Genomic DNA, 22,108 nt, shown 5'->3' on the forward strand with positions numbered 1-22,108 from the left:
TTGACCAACACATTTATTTTTCCTATTTCGTCTGGGGTTTCTCCTGTTCAACACAAAGTGTGGTTGCTTGAGATGCTTGTGATAACACTTGTCGTCAAGCCATCATCATCATCATTGTCATCATCATCACTAGCCTATATTATGCCCAGTGCAGGACGAAGGCCTCAACCTGAGATCTCCAACTACCACTGTCCTGCGCCAACCAACTCCCACTAGCACCTGCGAATTTCCTAATTCCGTCACCCCACCTAGCCTTCTGCCGTCCTTTACTGCGCTTCCCTTCTCTTGGCACATTTTCTGTAACCATAATGGTGCACCGGTTATCTAATCGATGCATCACATGGTCTGCCCAGCTCCATTTTTTTTTTCTTAATGTCAATTAGAATACCGGCTATCCCCATTTGGTCTCTGATCCACACCGCTCTCATCCTGCCTCTTAAACGATAGTGATAAGCTTCCAGTCAGCATCTGACAATGTCTACCGTATGCACTCCAGCCCATTTTTATTCGTATGCAAATTTCCTTCTCATGATCAGGGTCCCCTGTGAGTAATTGGCCTAGGTGAACGTACTCCTTCACAGACTCTAGAAGCGGGCAGGCGATGCGGAACTCTTGCTATCTTTCCAGGCTATTGAGCATAATCTTTGTCTTCTGCAAATTGATATTCAACCCCACTCTTACACTTTCTCTGTTAAGATCGTCAATAATTTGCTGTAACTCGTCCCCAGTGTTGTTGAACAGGACAATGTCATCTGCAAACCGAAGGTTGTTGAGATATTCACCGCGGATCCTCACTCATAATCCTTCCCAGCTTAATAGGCTGAATACTTCTTCCAAGCATGCAGTGAATAGCATTGGGGAGATTGTGTCTCCTTGCCCTGACCTCTTTCCTTACAGGTATATTTCTACTTGTGGATAATTAAGGTAGCTGTGAAATCTCTGTCAATATTTTCTAAGATATTTACGTAAGCCTCCTGTTCTCCTTGATTATGTAATGCCTCTATGACTGCTGTTATCTCTACTGAATCAAATGAATTTTCGTAATCTATGAAAACCATATGGCGAGATTGATTGTACTCTACAGATTTCTTGATTACGTGATTGATGACATGCATGTAATTCATTGTAAAGCATGCCTTCCTAAAGCCAGCCTGTTCTCTTGGTTGACTGAAGTCCAGTGTTGCCATTATCCTGTTGGAAATTATCTTGGTGAATATTTATTCAATACAGTAAGTGCAATTCTTTAACGTCTCTCTCTTTGATGATTAGTATAATGTTGGCATTCATTCAGTGCTCTGGGACTCGAAGTCATGAGATATTTTGTCTAAAGGCTTGCAAGCTTTTCAAGCTTGATGGCTCCTCCATGTCTGATTAAATCTAAAGAAAATGTGAAAGCTTGAGTCGACTCAGGTACCGTTTTTTGTGCAACGAGTGTATCCAAGGGAAATTTCAGTTCTCTACACTTGCTTCTCTCGAATGGTGGTTCTATATAAGCATGATTCAAATTCAAATTCTTTATTTTTTCCATGAGAATACAATAAAACTGTGTCCAGTACTGTTTGGACCCGTAGCCGTAGGCTAGTTATGGGCTAGTTATGGGACCTCTGTTTTCTAATTTTTCTTGTCTTCGTATTTTAAATTGTGATTTTTTTGTTGTTGCTTCCTAACTGTTAAGGAACGGCGAGGTAGGTTACATGAGCGCATCTATTCCACTACATATTTATGAAAATGAAGCTACCACTTTCCTTACATAACAAACCCACTCATTCCACAGACATAGCAGCATGCTTAATGTGCAAAAAAAGAAATTGTAAGCATTGTAAAAGCAAGTAGAGAAACAATAAAAAAAAGCTAACCAAAAGAAGCATTTGCTATATCTATTTGCGCAAATCAATAGAATGAACCCTATAAGACAGCGGCATACTCCATATGAGTCGACGAGTGATCGAGATAGCGCAAGCTTCCGATTAGCTTACGTAGCTCGTAGAGCATGCAAAGCTAATTAAGGAACTCATGCGTGCGTAGTTTGGGGGAGGGCATGCCTGTGATTATGGGGGGCTTATTTCCAATATGCTGACCTTGGTGCTTTGTTTGTTGGCTTCTCATGATATGACTAATAAAAATTTGGCCCCTCCATTTCCTTACTTATCGTTCATTCCATCGCGAGGGTCTCGAATCCGGTACCCTTGATGCTTTAAGTAGCATGTGAGGGTTTATTGACAAGTGTTCTTCAGCCAGAAAGTTCACGAAGACATGGCGCCTACGGCAGAAAGGATATTTAACATCCGCCACCAAGGCCAGAAGTAATTCTAGTAGATAAATATATATATATCCCTGAAGGGGTATGGGAAAACGGCGCCGCGATAACTGAGTTGGTAAGAGCATCGCACACATAATACGAAGACGTGGGTTCGTATAACACCTGCGTCTAGTTCTTTGTTCTAGTTCTTTTTGTTCTCTTTGTTTTAGTTCTCCCTTGAAAATGTAATTTCTGACACGAGAGCCAGTTGTCCTGGATTACTTGATGCCAGGGGACATGAGCTGGGAAAGCTTTCTGGGAGGCGTGGCACTGATGGAGTTTGCTTTGCAAATTAATCCAAAGCTCATTTATCTTTCCCCATGATTAAATAGGACTGAAGTGTTCGATATTAACCATCGTGGCGATAATTCAGGACAAAGAAAAGGTTGTGACTCTAATATTATAAATAGTGCTGAATGATACCAGCAGACTGCAAATGAGCCCTACAGCTGTGTCTTATACGGTGGTACAATACACGCCCTCTCTCGTGGTGGGCGAAGAGGACATCGAGGCATAGCACTATGGGCAGCACTAATGAGCTAAGGGTATGCCGCGAAATTATTTTTAATAGTTTGTTCTAGGTTGTTCTGAGCCGACTGTATATTCCCGCTCTTTTTGGTGGTTCAAGGGTTTCAGGCTGTCAGAAATCGCCGTGTGTTCTGCGTGTTTGCTGTCGTGCTCACTTTTTCTGCTGCACGTTTGAGACCACGTACCGGCAACTGTATGTGCTTATTTGTTTCTTCCTCTTCTTTCTTTATGAGTGCGTGTTTCGTTATAATTGTTTGGTTTAAGCGCTTCTGAGCTTGTATATTGACATCAGTGAATCGCTAGGCATCAGTGTTGACTTCTGCATGCCTGAATGCACTCACGTACCGCTTATCACCGCTCTGCCTGAGATTGCGCCCCTCCGCTGTAAGGGCAATAACTAACTGACCAAGAAATGCTCGTGCTGCGGTGGCTCCGAAGAGGGCGGTGACTGATCTGTAATCTCAGTTACGCTGACCAACTGCGCTCTAGCCAGTTAAATTAGGCAGTGGTTAAGGCATTCGTCCCTTCCTATTCAGCCCTACCTACACGGCATTGGCATCCTTGCTTTCGTCGAGACGCTGCGAGGGAACATAAAAATCATAGATATATGTATCGATAACTTATCTCATGATGAATAAGGCAACTCTATCTAGGTTCTCGACAGAGCACTGATGGCACTTTTGAAAATCTCTTCGAAGTGTCTGCAGTGCCAAAACTATCGCTAAAGGAATCACCTTGCCTCCAGGCGTCGCGTTTTCTTCCTATCTTTTTCTTGTACACCATAACCAATTTCACCCCAAACATAACACGAAGCGTTGCTGCACAAGCAACATGCTCAGTTTCAAAGAATAACGAGAAATGTTCCAAAGCGCTTGAGGGAACCTAGCTTCAACAAATATCCGACACACCCGCTCGACAGAAAAGACGCCGGCAAGTGCCATTATTGCAGGGAGCGCGAAGACACGAACACACGCTCTCAAAGAAAATAAATAATGTATCGATCAATTCGTTTTGACTTGCACAATGCGTTATCGCTTTCTATGGGGCAACAGGCGCGGTGATCTGTCTTCCACCGTTGTAAAGCAGCCGTCCGTTCTGCGCACACAGCTCCCTAGCTGCATGCGCTCTTTCTTTGCGCTTTCTTTCTGTCATTCTTTTCTGGCATGAATGTTCTCGGGCACACATTCTGTGAGGTCACCGTTTTCGATCGCGCAAGGGTGTCGCGTCTCAGTGTGCGCTTATAAATTTTGTTCTGTAGTAAAGCGCTATGAGGCAACAACCTTTCAAGGTCCCACACTTACATTGTTGTTTGTGTAAGTGTGCTTTATCAGAGACACGCGATGGGTATAACCACATTGTACATGCCTGTCTGTTAGCTTTATAAAACGTCGCTTATGAATTCAGGCCCATAACTTTTGTACGTCTCAAGTACATGAATGTGCAATGCGTGATGTCGTGCGACAGGCATCTACTTGCTGCAAATGGGACAAGCCAAGTTTTTGCGCGAAACGCCTTTGAAATCGGTCAAAGGCGGTCGCTTCCTAAAACGGCATGCAACGAAAACATGCTATGGCATTATTGCTTATCTCTCTTCATCCATACTATCCACGCGTCTTACTTTGTATAGAGAAAAGAAGGCATTACTTGATGATACATGTGCCTCGATGCCATTATCGCACCCCGCAAAAGGCAGTCGGAGGTAAATTTAGCCTCGCGCGCGGTGTTAGAGATGGGTAGCTCAGCTGTACATCTGTCCATCCAAGCAAGAATGGTCGCGTTTGAGAGAGCATTCTTTGTAATTGCTATATGTGGGACACAGGGCAGGCCCATGCATATTGATACAGCCACCAACGTATTTCCTATATGGCTGTCCCGGTCGCTTGACACTTGCGTTTTTTAGTGGCTTCAATAAACCATTGGGATCATCTGTACGAAACCTCTAGTTGATGCACAGTTCATCGCGGAAGACCTTATGCATATGTGACACCTGCGCTTAAGCGGCGAAAACACACATGGATATTTATTAGTAATGAATAACTGTACGGCTTATTAGGCCAATACAGGTTCAACGTAGACATTTGTGCAGCAGAATATCAGTACTATATAGTTCTGCAAACACGACACTGTTCATTGAATGGAAAATATTCGAACTAACAGAAGTAAATGAGAAGAACACGTTAAATGCATGGTGATTCGTTTCGTCTACCTCACCCTCTTCCCTTTGCCATGGTTCGAGCTAGTTCCGCAGCCCGTAACTTGATGGAGACATAAATCAGCCTGGAAAGGAAATTTGTGAAAACAGGGGCGACAGACTCAGCGGACAGGTCATATAACCATCTTTTTACAGCACCACTTGTTAACACGTAAAAGTTAAAGAGCACAGGGCAAGTGCTGTCCACAGGTGAGCATGTTGCCTGTTCGTGTTTAGAAGACGTACTGCAAAAAATGCATCAGTAACAATTCGTCCAATTTTAAGCCCTATTAATGTTATATAATTATTAATGTTATATAATTATTAATGTTATATAATGTTATGTAACTAATAATGTTAATAATTTCAGGCCATAAAGCAATTTCCATGGGCTAATGAACGCTCTCACAGTCAAGACCCACAAGTCCGAGATAGCAGAACAGGTTGCCATCGCACTCGCGCTCACAGACCCGACCAACACCCACGTCTACAGCGATTCACGCTCGGCCGTCAAAGCCTGTCAGAAAGGAGCAGTTGCAAGACAAGCACTACAAATAATCAATAGATCCGCACCGCTGCAGCATCACACCATCTGCTGGTTCCCGGCACACCTCGGAGAGATCGAGGACGCCCCTCGCAATCTCAATGAGATGGCTCACAGGAGCGCGCGAGACCTAACCTTCCGCGACGCCACCTATTCTGGTCGTGACCATCCCAGCGAGAATCGGGACCCTCCCTCCACATATAACGAGATCATAAAGCACTTTTGTCTAGACCGCAGAATATACAGCACACCTCACAATAAGCTCACCAGGCCTCAAGCCCTGACGTTCAGAATGCTTCAAACAAACACGTACCCCACGCAGAACAGACTACATCCCTACATGCCTGACCTATACAAAACATCATATTGCGAAAATTGCCATAGCACACTAGACTTACATCACTTGCTCTGGCCGTGTGGTCGGACCCACGCAAACAAGGATCAAGACTCCGCCAGGCTACAAGAAGCGTTACGCAGCACGGACCTGGCGGAGCAGCTCTGGGCCGTCCAGCGAGCCCACGATACGGCCAGGGAGTTACAACTCCCGGTCCCAACGTGGGAGTAGCCCGCTCTTTGGGACCTTGCGCCCCGTAGCTCGCAGGACCTTTCTATAAAGTTACTCCATCCATCCATCCATCCATGTTTTTAACATCAAAAGTACAGACAAAAAGTGTAGGCAAAATGGTAGCTACACGAGCTGGTTGGTGAAATACTCTTGAGACAAGAAAAAATATATTTAGTGTGCAAATCATAGAAATCGTGTGCTCTGTCCTTGGCAAAAGATATCGTACACACCGAACCTTATATGTCTCGCAACATTTACGGCATTTAATGAGTGGGGCTCATGTGCCGTTGAGACAGCTTATGACATTAAAAAAAACAGCCACTCGAAATGCTAAAAGACTGAAAAGTCTAGAAGAAATGGAAAATCCTTCCCTGTCTCTAACGTGATTTGCGGAGGAAGCAAGAGCGTTCAACTTTTGTCTCATATACGTCTGAGACCCACTGCAACTTCACGCAACTTATTTCGTAATGTCTGTCCCTTTAACAACGCCGAGAGAGAGAGAGAGAGAAATTTGTATTACGGTGGGATATCTTCTTCGTAGGGCGTGTAACTCAGTGCAGGGCCTGAGTGGCTCCAGCCACTCAGCGTTGCTATTCCTTTTCCCTTCATTCAATTTGTTCGCGGCTTCTCATACAGACGAGGCCAAACATTCACAAAAACATCTCACGTTACAACTGTTCGCAAGAACGAATTCTAGCCAATTCTGACGTCGTACAAAGGCAGCCGGCCATTGGTGAAGCGCGCTCACGAACGAAGCGCTTTGTGAATTTGCCCCCCCCCCCCCCCCCCAGAGGAGGACGATGGCCATAGGATTAAGGTTTTTGCGTTAAAAGCAATCGTCTTGCTTTGTACGTGAATGGTCAGAGGGCTGTCACCTTCAAAACTCCTAATTCCTTCAGTTGTCGTTAACTGTGTCGGTTGAAAATTTTGTTCCACAGAATTCGGTGCATCTTCAGAGTCTTGAGAAGCACACAGCTGAAGAACGGATTGGGAGTTTCAAAATTCTTCAGCGAGTTTTCTCAAGTTACCAGTATTTGAGGTCGATGCGAGCGCTCTCTACAGGAAACATGAGAACACCGACTATTTCATGTCTACCATACTTAATAAGCGAAACAGAAAATCAGTAAAAAATACATGAGGACATACCGAAACCTAAAGCTAGGAGATAGTGACGCCCAGAGCCAACACCTAGCCGTTTACATTCCAACTCGTTTTATAAAAAAAAATTGCACATATTTTACTCACATTTTCAGCACAACTACAACCAGGAGTGTTTCAAAATGTATGCGAGACGTTTCGAATATCATTACTTTCAACTGCGTTGTGGCTTTTGATGCTCTATCTTGACGTGCACAATTGTGCACACAGCACCTGAAGGGTTAAGCGTCAAAACGAATAGTTTCAACAGCGACACATCCCAAGCAAATGCACGTAAAATGCGGTTACCCGCTGAATTGGTAACCGCACAATTTGTGTAGATGACGTTTTTGCAGTTGACAGATGTGACGAGCTTCTAACGACTAATTGAAGCCATTTTCTTATGTACATCACCGTTAATTTGAGAATCTTGATGAGCTAGCGAAATTTGACAACTTAAGTTGCAACTGCGAAGTATAAGCTTATAGGTCATTTGGACTAGTTTCCTCTCAGAACGTCTGGATGTCTCTAACAGCGTAAACTGTATGCCTCATTCTTAGTTTTTCGTCTTCTTCAAGTTCTAGCTGAACAATTCAGGGTCGAGAGCAAATATTTCCACACCAATATTTGCCAGATTGCTCCGTTTTATTTAAATTCAAGAATTTCCCAAATAACTTGCATGGTTGCCTAAAGAGAAAATTTTTCTGCTGCACATCGATTTGAATGTCTAAAGTGGTTAGGCCTGAACTCAGTATTGCTATTCAAGGGAAGTTGAAACAAAACACTCACTGAGTTTAGACGGATAAATCAATGTCTGAAAAATTTATTGTCTTTAATTTCTGATTAACAGGTTGATTATTAAAAGAGAAAATGAAGGTCAAAATTTCAGTTTTTGAACTTAGCGCTGTATTCCCACCGCCCGTACGTTACTGTGATTTCCTGGATTTTAGAGTATTTTTTGGCTCAACTAAAGTTGCCGAAACTCGCCATCCTCAATTTTTTGCTACTTTGGAACACAATGTAGTCTATCTTTGACGCTAAAAAATGAACTAGGCCCTTAAAGACACGCTGAAAATTCATGGCGTCACAGCAAGCTAGTGCTAGAACTTTCAAGGACACCTTGCCACCCGTCCTGTGTTATTGCGCTTTTTATGGCCTAACAATCGTGGTATTGTGGTAAGAGCGGTGTTTTGATATTGTAAAAGGGTTGTTTACAGATACAGAAGAATTATTTCTTTCTCTTAATGCATGTCCCTTTAAAGTTGGCTACTAAGCAGTAGAATTAGTCAAGAAGAAACAGGCCAACCTAGACGCAGTAAGGGTAAAAGCAAACCATTTCAGGCTTGCGCTTGCAAACGAATATGCAGCTTTACCATACAGAAGTGAAGATGACATAGAAGTGACGAATGAAACCGTAACTAGGCTGATTTTAGAAGCACAAATTGAAGTGGGAGGTAATGCACCAAGGCAAAAATCCGTAAGTTCTCCAAGGTAACAAAGGACCTAATAAAGAAACGACAAAGAATGAACGTGTCCAACTCAAGAGATCAAGAAAAAATACGAGGTATTCGAAATTATAACGTGAGAAAGACTGAGGAAGCAGTAAAAAATGAATGCAGCAAGAAATCAGTGAGCAGGAAACTTTGTACAGGACAAACCTAGATGTATGCACTGAAATATAAGCAGGGTAATATCATCAGCAATCTCGACGATATAGTAAAACCAGCGGAAGAATTTATATTGACCTGTACAGTACCCAGAGCAGCCACGATACCCCCATTCAAAGTAGTAATGAACAGGTTGCAGAAGCCCCCTCTATAACTAGCGATGAAGTTAGGACGGCCTTGCAAGACATGAAACGGGGAAAAGCGGCAGGAGAAGATGGAATAACATTTGACTTCGTCAAAGATGGAGATATCATGCTTGAAAAGCTTGCGGCCCTTCATGACCTAAATTGTGCCCGAGAAATGGAAGAATGCCACCATTACACTAATCCACAAAAAGGGAGACGTTAAAGAATTGTAAAACAAAATGTAGGCCCATTAGCTTGCTTTTAGTATTATATCAAATATTTGCCAAGACAACTTTCAATAGATTAAGGGCAACACTTCACTTCAGTCAACAAAGGGCACAGGGTGGCTTCAGGATGGGATATACTGCAATGGATCACATCCATGTCATCAATCAGGTAATCGAAAAATCTAAAGAGTACAATCAACCCCTATATGGCTTTCGTAAATTATTAAATGTTATTTGATCCAGTAGAGAATCAAAGAGTACAGAAGGCATACGTGAATATCTTGGGAAATATCAGCAAAGATTCCACAGCTATCCTGGTTCTCTACAAAAATAGTAGAAAGTAACCTATCAAGAAAGTGGTCAGGGATGGAAACACAACGTCTCCGATGCTATTCACTGCATGCTTGGAAGAAGTATAGACGCTAGTAAACTGGGAAGGCTTAGGAGTGAGGATCAACGGCAAATTTCTCGACAACTTTCGGTTTGCAGATGACTCTGTCCTGTTCGACATTACTGGGGTCAAACTGCAAAAAATGATTGAGGATCTGAACAGAAAAAGCGCAATAGTGGGGTTGGAAATTAGTATGCAGAAGACAAGGATAATGTTCAATAGCCTGGCAAGGAAAAAAGAGCTCAGTATGGGCAGTCAGCTTCTAGAATCTGTGAAAAAGTACGTTTACCTAGTTAAAGTACTCACGGGGCAAACTGATCATGAGAAGAAAATTTACAGAAAAATAAAAATAAATTGGAGTGCATACGGCGGGCATTGTCAGGTCCTGACTGCGAGCTTACCACTGTCATTGAAAAGAAAGTTGCACAATCACTGCATTCTACCAGCGCCAACATACGGGGCAGAAACTTGGAGGTTGACAAAAGAGAGAGAGAAAGAGAGAGATAAGTCATAAAGGAAAGGCAGGGAGCTTAACCAGGCTGAGCTCGGTAGGCTACTCTGCACTGGGGAAGCGGCAAAGGGGACTGAAAGAGAAGGAAGAAAGAAGGTCACAGTCTCCACTGTTATGCACACCAGCGTGCACCATTGAGTCAGGCACAGGCGGTCATACAGGCTGGCGCATTTAAAGAAACGCAGCAGCGTCTTTGTGGCATGGCACATAGCAGACGCACACGCACAGCTCAAGAACTAGTTAAGGACCGAGCAAAGAGCGATGAAACGAAGAATTTTACCTGTAACGCTTAGAGACAGGAAGAGAGTGGTGTAGATGAAAGAGCAAGCGGGGATAGCCGATATTCTAATTGACATTAGAGAAAAAAATGAAGCTGGGTAGGCCATGTAATGCGCAGAATGGATAACCAGTGGACCATTAGAGTTACAGAATGGGTGCCAAGAGAAGGGAAGCGCCGTCGACGACGGCAGAAAGCTTGGTGGGGTGATGAAATTCGGAAATTTATAGGCTTATGTTGGAATCAGTTGTCGAAGTACAGTGCGCAGGAAGAGGCCTTCGTTCTGCAGTGGACATCAAAATAGGCTGATGATGATGATGATGACTAAGCAGTTACCAAAAGCCAACATTGCCAATCTTGAATTACCTATAAGTCCAACTGCAGCTAAGTGCCAAAGACAAAATTTTCGATGAAAAAGATCCGATGTAGCGCAGATATGTCTAGAAGATCACCGTCAATTAAATATTCTTTATTTACTGTTCGCCGTGTGTTCAGAGTGCAACTTTCTAAGATTTTTTTTAATATTTCCGTATAGGAAATCGGTCTTATTATGAATACGGCTCTCTTTTTATGTCTCAGGACCTTATAACTCATCATATGGAGTCTGGTGATGTAAACGATGGCATATTGCTTCGATGGGAAATATCTGTCCCGGTAGGATAAGCTTTACGGCCCGCCGTACAACCGGTGCGTTGCCGCTCCTTATCTATAAGGCGGTTGTCACTTACAACTTTTCTTTTTTAAATCTGAAAAAAAAAGTGTCATGGTGGGCGCTATACTTTCTCTTCAGTTTTCATTTACAACACGCTCTTATGGCTCTGGGACACCTCTACTTACCAGGCACGTTGTCAAAGCGAATGTAGCATCATTAGAGGACGGCACGATATTTAAGCGTCCCGTGCATCCAGCATCAATTTCCAGCATACGATTGTGGCGGTTTAAGCAAGCTGGCAATGAATACCATCGAGTAGGCGCAGTTAGGAAAGCAGGGACTTGCGAGAGAACCCAAACATGATAATTACTCTCAACAGCATTCATTGGCGATGTGCAGGTCACGTGCTTTCAGGTGCGAACTAAAGAAAACAGAAAATGAAACAATCTTATGTATCGTGCTATACTCTAATATTGTAGAGAGGTGGCTCCACGTTCATGCTCTTTTTAGTTTTTTTCTTCTCCTTCAACTTGCTTTATGTCAGTTTGTTGGCGTAGCCCGTAATATTGCAATGAAAAAATGTGTAAGTGCCGAAAAAGCATTTATTAGCTGAAAAACTGTCGTTCTGATAGACGCGACAGTGACCAGCAGCCTAAATTGTTACCGGTTAATTTAAAGGTATATCTGTGACTGTTTATTTAGAGTCTATGATGTCAAACGACGGTTGATCACTTCAATCCGCAATTTTCCTGGGAATCTCTGTCTTGTTTTGGATTTCTACGTTACGCGCTTTCGTCACATCTCACAGACTGCATGCTTGTCGTTAAGGTTAGTTAAATGTACCAAAGAGCATTGTTGCGTCTTCTAGCGTCTGTAGCCGGTGTTATTTAACAAACACGATGGGTGGTAAGCCATGATGATTGTCAGCACTCTGAGATATTCCATCATCTTGCCTCCCTTCTTCGTCTGCAAAAAAGCACCACGAAGCTTTATTTCTTTTATAATAGGAAATTGATGAAGTGAAAGTTTTGATGACAGCTATCTGCAAGCGCCGTTGTGCTACCAGATGACTCGAGGAGAAAAAAAATACTGGCTCTCGCGTTATCGAGAGTAGGTGTAAACACGAAATGGCTAACCGGTAAATCAGGTTGGTTGGAGATGATACTAACCACTATCTTAAAATGGGTTTAGTGCATGTTTGCAACGACACACCCTCCCATACCACACCACACCATAGTGCACCATGCCATATTATGGGTCGGTCCATATGGACACAATAGTTTCCTTTCAAAGAGAGAATCTCACTGCAAGTCTTGTCTCAGCCAAGCACGTATTCGCGGCGCACCAAACTCTGCTGGCGCTGCCAGCGCGCCCTACGCGCCGCGGAACTCACGGACCACTGTCGTTAAAACGAGCACAGGCACTGTTTCATCGCCAAAAGATGACAATGAAATATAGTTCCCTGTACCTTTTAAGCGTCGCCCCCCCGCCCCCTAGTGGAGATGACAAATAAAACTTCAACGTAGTTGAAGCTACAGTCAAGTGGTATTGTGAAAAAAACATTAGGAAGAACTCGGAAGCAATATTTTTTTTGTAATTTGCTTGGGCAGTAACTAACGTATGTAATGTGGTCCTGTACAAAGGCTTGGAGGCCAAAGACCGCATTTCTTTGTGAGTTGACTGGCTGCCCTGATGATCACGTTTTGTTCTTGCACGATGCCGGATGTTCCTGTTCCATTCTCATCTTGCGTGCCCGGATAATGGCTCAGGATTTTGGCTCAAGGTCTCTTGAAGGTCGTCGACAAGACTAGAAGCATCTCAGGCTTAATATTTCTCAAGTGCATTCTGCGGCCGTGGCTTCTATAATGGATATATGGACTTGTATTAAATTATTCCGGAAAGTCGAACAAGAACGAAGACAAATATATTTTTCAGTTTTTCAATAATCTGGAAAGATGTGCCATGTGAACTAGATCTGTTTGTCTCCACAATTAGCTCGCAGAAGCGGAATCCAGTTTGCAGACTTGCGGAGACGCAAACTGGTTCGGAAGCAGAAGGAGCACTAGTAATAGGCAAAAAATTATAGTAGAAATGAAAACTGGGCTTCTTCGTATATGCTGTACATGGACAAAAGAGAATATAGTCAATGCGGCGACCATTCACTCATAGTTATCAAAAGCGAAGTCTTTGAGACTGAAACCGTCGATTATAGACTAGTTGAGGATGATTCCAGTGCAGTGAAATGTTAGGTTCCGTAGTTTGTCTACGACAAAGTGAATATCAATTCCTAATGTAATTCAGAGAGAGAGAGAGAGAGAGAGAGGCATGGAAGCCAACGAAACAAGCGTTCGGTTTCCTACCGTACACTGGGGGTAAGGAAAAGGGGGAATAGAAAAAGGAAGAAAATGAGCACTGAGTGTTCGTGGGAGGAGGCGTGGTAGCACTATAAGTGGTCTTCCAGGCCGATGAACTTCAAGTACTCCACTATTTCCCGAATTGCTTTTTGTGCCAGGGACGGATGTGGCCACGATCCGAGTATCTTTTGACTTGGAGTACGGTCTTGAGTTCAGTCGCCTTTAAGTTGTCCAGAGAGAGTGGTGTTGAACGTCGTAGCGGAGACAGATGGACAATGGGCGCTCGATGGTTTTCTCGCACCTTCAGGATTCGCACTTCCCCCTATCGACCATTTCCACACTATAGGATTAAGCGTTCGTAAACCCCACTCCCTGCTCCAAGCGGCACGGCAAGGTTGATTCGCCGCGGGAAAGGCTAGATGGCAGTTGAAGCCGTAGCAACAGGCCCAGCATATGCAGTCGGCGATTGAAGGCACTTGGAGAACTCCAAATATATTGGGTCTTTTTTTGGCGTGCAAGCCCAAGTTCCCTGGCAGCGTCCGTCCTGGCCAAAGATATTCGATGCGTCTGTGTGTCTTCGCGGGCAGACCAGGCAGCCTTGTCAACAAACTCGTTGCCGACGATATTACAGGGAGCAGGAATCCGGTGAAAGATTATAACGTTCCCTGTTTCCAGCATAAGATGACATTTATTTACAAGTACTACATATCACATAAAAAGTTCTTTTTTTTTATGCATGTATGTGACCACGCAGTCAGCTTTGCTCTCGCTGCCTACTGATTGACCATGTTGACGGGGCATTAGTGGCCTTTTCGTAACGTGTGCTTAGCCGTTACGTGCTCTGAAGACGAGAATGGGCGGGCGTCCTAAATTGCTTCGGTCGGTTGAGCGCCCTTCCTGGATCGATTTGAACCCATTTGCGTGAATGCACGTGGAATTCAGTGACCAAGGACAGGCCCTTATTTCCTACTGGCTACACCACCCCGTTGAACCAAGAAAAAATAACTACGTGCTGTTCCATTTTTGGACCAGCCTATGTCAGTATTACACAGTTGTGTTTTTAGAACAAAGACACTGAGTACTCTCACATGACAGAGCGTCCACGGCGTATGAATATCAAAGAGAGAAAAGTTCTAAAGGAGCCCTGACGAGAGCAATGAGCTATATGGACGTAGACAATTTTGTTACTTTAGATAAAGGACTCCGTTGCAAGGATGAGTTCTTGTTTCCTGTTCCGTTTTTCCTTTCCGGGGATTTGTTCGTGCTCTGATAAACTGGAGTTCCTTATCACTTAATTTACTTGCTGTTTTCTTCTTCGGTATGCTAAGCGTTTATAACTTTACTTATCAGGCTTAAAATAAAGGAAAGAAAACTGATATGAAACAAAAAAATATAATATAGAGTTGTGCGTGTCAAAGCCACGATTTCATTATGAGGCACGCCGTAGTGAGAGACTCCGGAAGAATTTTTGACCACCTGGGGTTCTTTAACGCGCACCCAAATTGCCATCAGCCACTTACAGCATTGATTGGCGCCCCTCTCCCTCAGTTCATTTTACTCCACCCCGCACATAGTGTCCCATATGCGATCCTCTAAGGCGCAATAAACAAACAACATAAGAGCAAATTCACAGGAGTTGACAGTCCAGAAGAACACATTTTAGCAAGTGCGTCATTTGTATAACATTGTCATCAAGCCGTAGTGTGTGCTAACCTGAAGAAACATTATACTTCGTGAAACGCACACAAGAAAAAATTAAACGTAAAAAATACACTTGTATATATAAAGAAACAAAGTTCTTCAGCGACGTGGAATTTATTACTTCCCGACATCAAGCCAAAAAATGGGCTCGTATTAGATTTTACTGTTCGCTAAGGACGCAGGAAAGCGCATTAGGCTTATATAGCCCAAAAGAACGAATGTAGGGAAAGCCACTTTTTCTTCAGTGATGCTGCGAGAAGAGAGTAACGATTCTGTAATGAGCCAGAATCTGCATTACAAAAGATGTTCGCGCACCGTGAGGCACTTTCCAGGTTCCTAAAGTAAACAAATAAAACGAAGAAACGAATGAAACTCGGCCGTGTTTTGTATATAGGTATAGGTGTGCAACCGCCTAAAGAAATTTGAAATGGGTATGGCGCGACCCTTGTATGCTCTAGGGGCCAGACGACGCTCTATCTTTATGCTAGTGTAAGGCCGAACCCTGCAAACAATTTTAGACACTCAACGCAGTGCTCTTCGCTTTTGGGTTCTTCCCTATGGCTGTAGGCGCTCTCTGAGCTCCATATTTCGCTAGGCTGGGATATTTGATCTAGACGTTTTGATGCTTCCTTTGTTGGAGAAAATGTGCTTGGAAATTCAACGAGTAAGTCTCCGAATGCAGCCACATAAGCTAAAATGCTGAGCATACTAAGGCATTAGAGTCAGTGTAGTAGATCATGGCGGCTCTACCAACACACGCCGCACCGTGAGCTTTAACATTGAATGTTCCCGACATTACGCAACGGGTGATGTGAACAAGGGTGGTTGCTTGGGCTAGTTGGTAATTCATGGTAAAAAGGACGTACAGCGCGAAGGACAAGGACTGCGAGAGACAACAAAGACTGTGATGCGAACACGTAAACAACTTATGTGACAATGGATTGAACTATACTGAGTCAAGACCACGTGACCGGCTCTGAAAGCTGATGAAAAAACTCCTGTCCACTTTGCTATTTATTTATTTTTTTGCCAGATGCGGGAGTGGTTTTCTGAAAGGACCCTAGAGCACTCTGTTTGCAAGTCACTAAGGTAAGTATAGCGACGGCGCCTTTTCAAGTATAAAATGGATGTTTTTGAGAATCCGAAATGGAGTACCGCGTAAGAGATTCACCTATACAAAGGCAGTTTTAGTGAGTGTTCGTGAGCACGGTCTACAAATACTCCAAAATACTTTACTCCTGAAACGAATGTTAAAATTTCTGCAGTGAAAATTAGCGAATGAAGTCATTATGCGCAGTCGAAATAACAGAACTGCTATGATAAAAGGAAACCTATTTTACAATATGTTTCTTTTCATCATTGTTGACATTACGTGAAAAGTGGTTGCCGACATCATCGTACGGGACTACAGCTCCTTCTTGTATTTTCACTTCAATAAACAAAACAAGAAGCAACGGGCGACAAGTCTGTGTTTATATGTATTTCCCATAAATCTAATGAAACAATGACGGCAAATATTTTGTAGAACTACGTGTTGTTGGGCTAGTTGGTGTTTTAGTTGGTGTTAAAGCATACACGTCTACACCGACTGGACCCATCCCTTCGACTTCGACCCCCATCTGGACTCTCTCGACTAGAAACAGCAGTACTTTGCCGACTGTGGCTTGGTGTCGCCTACACAAGATCCTTCGCCTTCCGAGTCGGTATGGACGACAGCGCGGCTTGCAGACACTGCGGCGGCGAGGAGACCATCGAACACGTGCTCTGCCACTGTGCTCAATATAGCGCGCACCGGCTGTCACTAGCGACCACGTTGGCACGCCTTGACGACAGGCCACTTTCAGAACAGTCAGTTTTGGAATGCCGACGTGAACTGTCGTCGCAGCAAAAGTCGGTCAAGGGTTTGTTGACTTTTCTACGTGACAGTGGCCTATTAGAAAGACTATAATGACCCCATTTCATCTCTTTTCATATTTTTTTTCACATGCTTTTATTTTTGTCACGCTCTTCTTTCCGTCTTTACTTCCCCCTTCCCTTCCCCTAGTGCAGGGTAGCAAACCGGAGGTTTTAAGTCTGGTTAACCTCCCTGCCTTTGTCTCATTTGCATCTCTCTCTTTCTTACCGACATAATGTTGCCCGAAGACACAAAGAAGAGACACAAAACACGGCGCAGGCACCGGTAACGTGATTGATCGATTCTGAATCGATCAGAACTGAGATTGCGAGTACGACTGATTCTCAATTGACCAGGAAAATCGAATTCTCAGGATGACACTTGTCATCCTGAGAGAGTGTCCTGAGTGTCTCACCCACTAGAATTTCTAAGTTGCAATATGTGGCATAAAGTAATTAGTTAAAAGCTTAATTAGTGACTTTTTGTTAATTTGTTGATTATGAATGTCAATGTATTATGCAGTAATGTCTGCCTCTTTGAGTAGACCAGCTGACAGACTAGTATTGTGTTATCTGCCACAAGCAGTCTTTAAATATTTCGAGCCTTCTAAAAGAAAAATAAGGGCATATAATGGCATACATCCCCGTAACATATTCGGAAGTATAACAACGTGAAAATCCGTGAATAACACTTCCTTATCTCAGAACTAGGTAGAGTAAGATGCGTTTCCACCTCAGCAGCCCTATACAGAGTACATCTTGCAGCATTTTGGCAACTGCGAGTGACAACAACACGACGCTGGAAGTTCATTCTGCGCACTTTTTGAAGGAAAGAAAAGTGTTCTTTCTAAAAGGCATTACAAGCAAATGGGCAAAGAGGTTTCAGTGTCTTCTCGATTGGTTCATGGATTGGTTGATTGAAGAAATGTTTTGCTTTCGATGGAATGGCTCTTTGCCCTAATAGAGTCCTTACTTGAAAACAGAAACAATGGACCCTTCCTCTTGCTTCACATTTGCTAAGCCTTGAAATAATAGGCGTTGTACCTTCACTGGGAGCAAACTGATTGCTGAGTTCACTTTGACCTCCATTATTCATGTATGCCATAATACAAAGCAACGATGAGAGTGATACCCTTAATACTTCAGCAGGAAACAAAACAGAAATGAATGAATGCAGGGAATATGCACACAGCTAAAGTGAAAATATTTCCATCGCATCAATTGCATCGTTTTTTTCAGCATGAATGCAACAAGCATAGGGCACTAAGATACGTAGCAAACATTACATTAGTGCGTCGGAGTTTTATGTGCCAGCTATTCAAATAGCCGGGACTGTCCTGTATAACATTTACGTGGAGCCACACTTACAGATGTGCGACGGAAATGCAAAAACATTCTCTTTGCTTAAAGCGTTAAGACGATGCGTTTTCTTGACGACGCAGTGCATCCAACGTTTCACAAAGGTGATGGCGCCTGGTGTCACACGTCCGAGAAAAAGGTCCACGTTGCCGGCAACCAGCCAAGGGCTGCCGGCAGAGACCACGCGAGCGCTCATGCGTTCCCTGGCATTGCTTTTCTACGCATTGGGTTAATCATATGCATTGATTAGCTGATCAGCGTCACCACGCTCGCCTACACCTTTCCGCAGCACCAAACTGATGCGGATTCCTAGTTATCTGTCCATGGTACCTGAATGAACAGGCCAAGACAAAGTGAAATCCTCTAATATTACTTGCACACGAGTGCTGCTCATGAACATGACAAAATATCGCGCATAAAATTTCTGATAGCGTCTTGTCCGTCGCATGGCAACTAAATAAATTTGCATACCGATATAAATAGTTGTTTTGAATTCAAATAAACTCTCGCGTTTTTACATGCTGAAACTACGACCAGAATATGAGGCACTGCGTATTGTAAGACTCCGGATTAGTTTTGACCACCTGAGGCTCTAAGACGTGCACCCAATGCACAGTACACGAGCGTGTTTGCATTCCACCCTTATGGAAATGCGGTGGCCGCTGCTGGGATTGAGCCCGCGACATCGTGCTCGACCGCTGAACGCCATATTCACTGAAGCACTGCGGCGGGCGTTTTTTTTATTTCGTCTATGACACACAAAAAATGTCTACATCATATTTCTGTATAATCTGACCGGATGGTCTTGAGCTGTGTTGACACCTAACAAAGAAAAACAGAGCGAAAGCCACCATGCCAGCCATTCAATCGGCCAATACCGTGTACAAGAGGATATGCCAACTATGGTCTCGTATGCATCCGTGGCGTAGAGTGCAGGAGCAAGGGGCGGGCCAATTCCCGTCGCAGTGCGTTGGACCGCTCGAAACTACGGCGAAGTAAACGTTTCAAGGTAAAAACAGAAAAAAACCCGCCTACATTCCACCTTGTGAAAGTATATGTCCGAACGTTACACGAAGCTACACAAGCGCCACCACAAGAAGCGATGTGCATCACGCGCACAAGCACGTGCGCGGAAGTGCAACATACTTCCTCATTCTTCTAGGCCATCCGCCAAGCGCAAGTGCCTTATACAACTAAATTATCATTTAAAAGTAGGTTACCTCAGAAGAATGCGTAAGGTACTACCAAGGTCATGTAATACTTTTAATCTGGTCATGGAACTCCCACGTAGTGCTTTTGGAGAGCTTCGTATAACGCCCGCAGTGGACGCACCGCGGCGCTGGTGCAAGTACAAGGTGGACTGGAGCAGACGCCGAACGGACGCCCCGTGACAGACGTTCTGCGAGTACGCCTGCAATTGCGCAAGCGTCGACTGCCTGTATCGGCATGTTAATAGTTTGCACAAAACGTGCAAATCGCTGCCGTGCTTCTGTACTGTGTTCAGGAACCTAAACGCGAACAATTTCGAAACAACCACAAGAGTTTGGTTCATTCCTAGGTTCAATTAAAGCTGCATTTACAACTATCAAAGCTTATCAACTGATTTACTAACGAAACAAATAGGTAATTACTAAACTAACAAAGGGCATGAATGAATTACTAAACTAATTAGCAAATTACTAAACATATGAATATTTATTCCTACATTATTACTACATATAACTAAGCTAACTAAAACTAATTACTAGTTACCAATTACTGAACTAACAAAGCTAACCGACAGATTAACTAACGAAACATAGGTAATTCCTAAACTAATGACCAAACTAATAACTACCTAAGCTAGGTTACTAACATATCCAACAACTACATTAACTAACTAAACTAAATAATAAGTAACGTAACAGAGTACAGTAACAACACCATCTCCACCAATAAACTAATTACATAATAATAACCATGTGCTACACCAACCAAACCAAATCAATAAGGTAACAAACAAAACAAATTACCTACTCAAACTAACAAAGCTAACTAACTGTTTAACTAAGTCATCTAACTGAAATAACAATCACTAATAAGCTACATTACTATTATACCTAAGCAAATACATAAACTAATCATCTAATAACTAACACACTGAGCTATCTAATCAAATATAACTGACTTCAACTAACTAGACAAAGACTAGACAAAGTGCAAATAGAGACAGCTGAACGAAACAGTTTGTGCAAGGTGAGTGAATGAAACGAAGAGGGAAAGATAGGGAAGTTAACCATGGAAGGCTAAAGGGAGACGAAGACAACGAGTCGGCCAGGTTGCAGCAGCACCGATGCGACGCTTAATCGTTGCTTGCCCTTCGTGCAGTGACTCGCCTGTTTTGCTGACCACAACTTCTGGGACGTCACGTGGCCTGGGTTAGCTATGTCTGACCTTACTTCGTCGTTTCTAGCCGGCCACGTGCATTCCACCGAGCGCTTGCTCTGGGACTACCCTATCACTGCGATAAGTGACAGTTCCTTCGTGTCCCTCTTCAAACATCGTCATGTCAGTCATCCCAGTGACCTGGCTCTTGATCAGCCAATTACCAACAACTGCCGGTCTGTCACGGCAACGAAAAGGGGTATATATATCCTGCGCATCAATCCATTCTTCAGTGGGCCAGGTTGCAGCAGTACCAGTACGATGTTTAATCGTTTCTTGCTTTTCGTACGTTACTACTACAACGCTGTATGTATCTGATCTGATGATCGCTTTTTGCTGCTGCTTCCTTGCCTACATAGTCTTGTGCCCTGGTGTTTGCACATTTTATACTGCACGAGTCGTCTTATCCTGAGCGGTGATGTGGAACTCAATCTCGGCCCCTCGTCCAAGTCAGCTTGTAGCAGTAAAAGCAATCAGTCTGGTAATAAACTTGGATCCCCGAGTGCGACTGGTTCCAACTCTGCTCTCGATGAGGCCGCTGATGCACATTCTCCTCCGGTCTTTATTTATTTATTATTGTTTCTGATACCATCAAGGTACATAATTGTGCCTTGCACAGGGGAAGGGCAAGAATACATTCCAAGAGTAAAAAAACAGGATTAGTTCTAGGAATTCACAGTGCAGGGAAAAAAGTCGATATAAAGAAACTAGTAATGCATTCATAACAACCAAAACAGAGACTTGCATAATATGAAAATACAGGAAGAGTACACTTTAGGAAGCAGACAATGTTCACGAATAAGTACGTGATTATGCTATTTGCCACCATATATAATTTATGTTGATCAGCGCATTCTTAAAAAGAGTGGGGTCACTGATGCTTAATAATGATGTAGGTAGCTAGCAGTGAGATGGTAGTTAGCTAAGATGAAACGATGGGAATATGGAAAGACGAAGAAGTGTGCCACCAGCGGACGGGAGCTCCTCAGGGACCCTCTTTTTCGTCTTAATTTGTGAGTTTCCTCGCTCGACCTCAGCACTCACTAGCCAAAGTTCGGTCGACGACTTCCCGCCCCACCAGACGGGAGGACTTCTTGGCCTCCAAGCCGTACCAGCGGCTCCCCCGGCAAACGAACGAGTTGGCAAAGAAGGGACTCCGTTCTTCCCAGAGCTTGCCTGACGTAAGTGCAGAGCTGAATGCTACTGCAGAACAACGAGCGCCCGCTGTGAAACCTGCTGGCAGCGACCACTTCAACCCAAGTG

The 22,108-nt window shown here is 43.6% G+C and overlaps 1 long non-coding RNA gene across 2 annotated transcripts in view; it reads left to right on the forward strand.

Annotated features, from left to right (window-relative positions):
• The window catches only part of LOC135902310 (uncharacterized), a 237,063-nt gene that overhangs the window by 94,667 nt on the left and 120,288 nt on the right, over nt 1-22,108 (forward strand). For both annotated transcript variants that reach the window (XR_011514672.1, XR_010564483.1), the window contains one exon: nt 16,203-16,258. This is a non-coding gene — a long non-coding RNA (uncharacterized lncRNA). The remainder of the gene's footprint in view (nt 1-16,202; nt 16,259-22,108) is intronic.

Source organism: Dermacentor albipictus, chromosome 5, assembly GCF_038994185.2.
Source record: "Dermacentor albipictus isolate Rhodes 1998 colony chromosome 5, USDA_Dalb.pri_finalv2, whole genome shotgun sequence".
Taxonomy (NCBI): Eukaryota; Metazoa; Arthropoda; class Arachnida; order Ixodida; family Ixodidae; genus Dermacentor; species Dermacentor albipictus.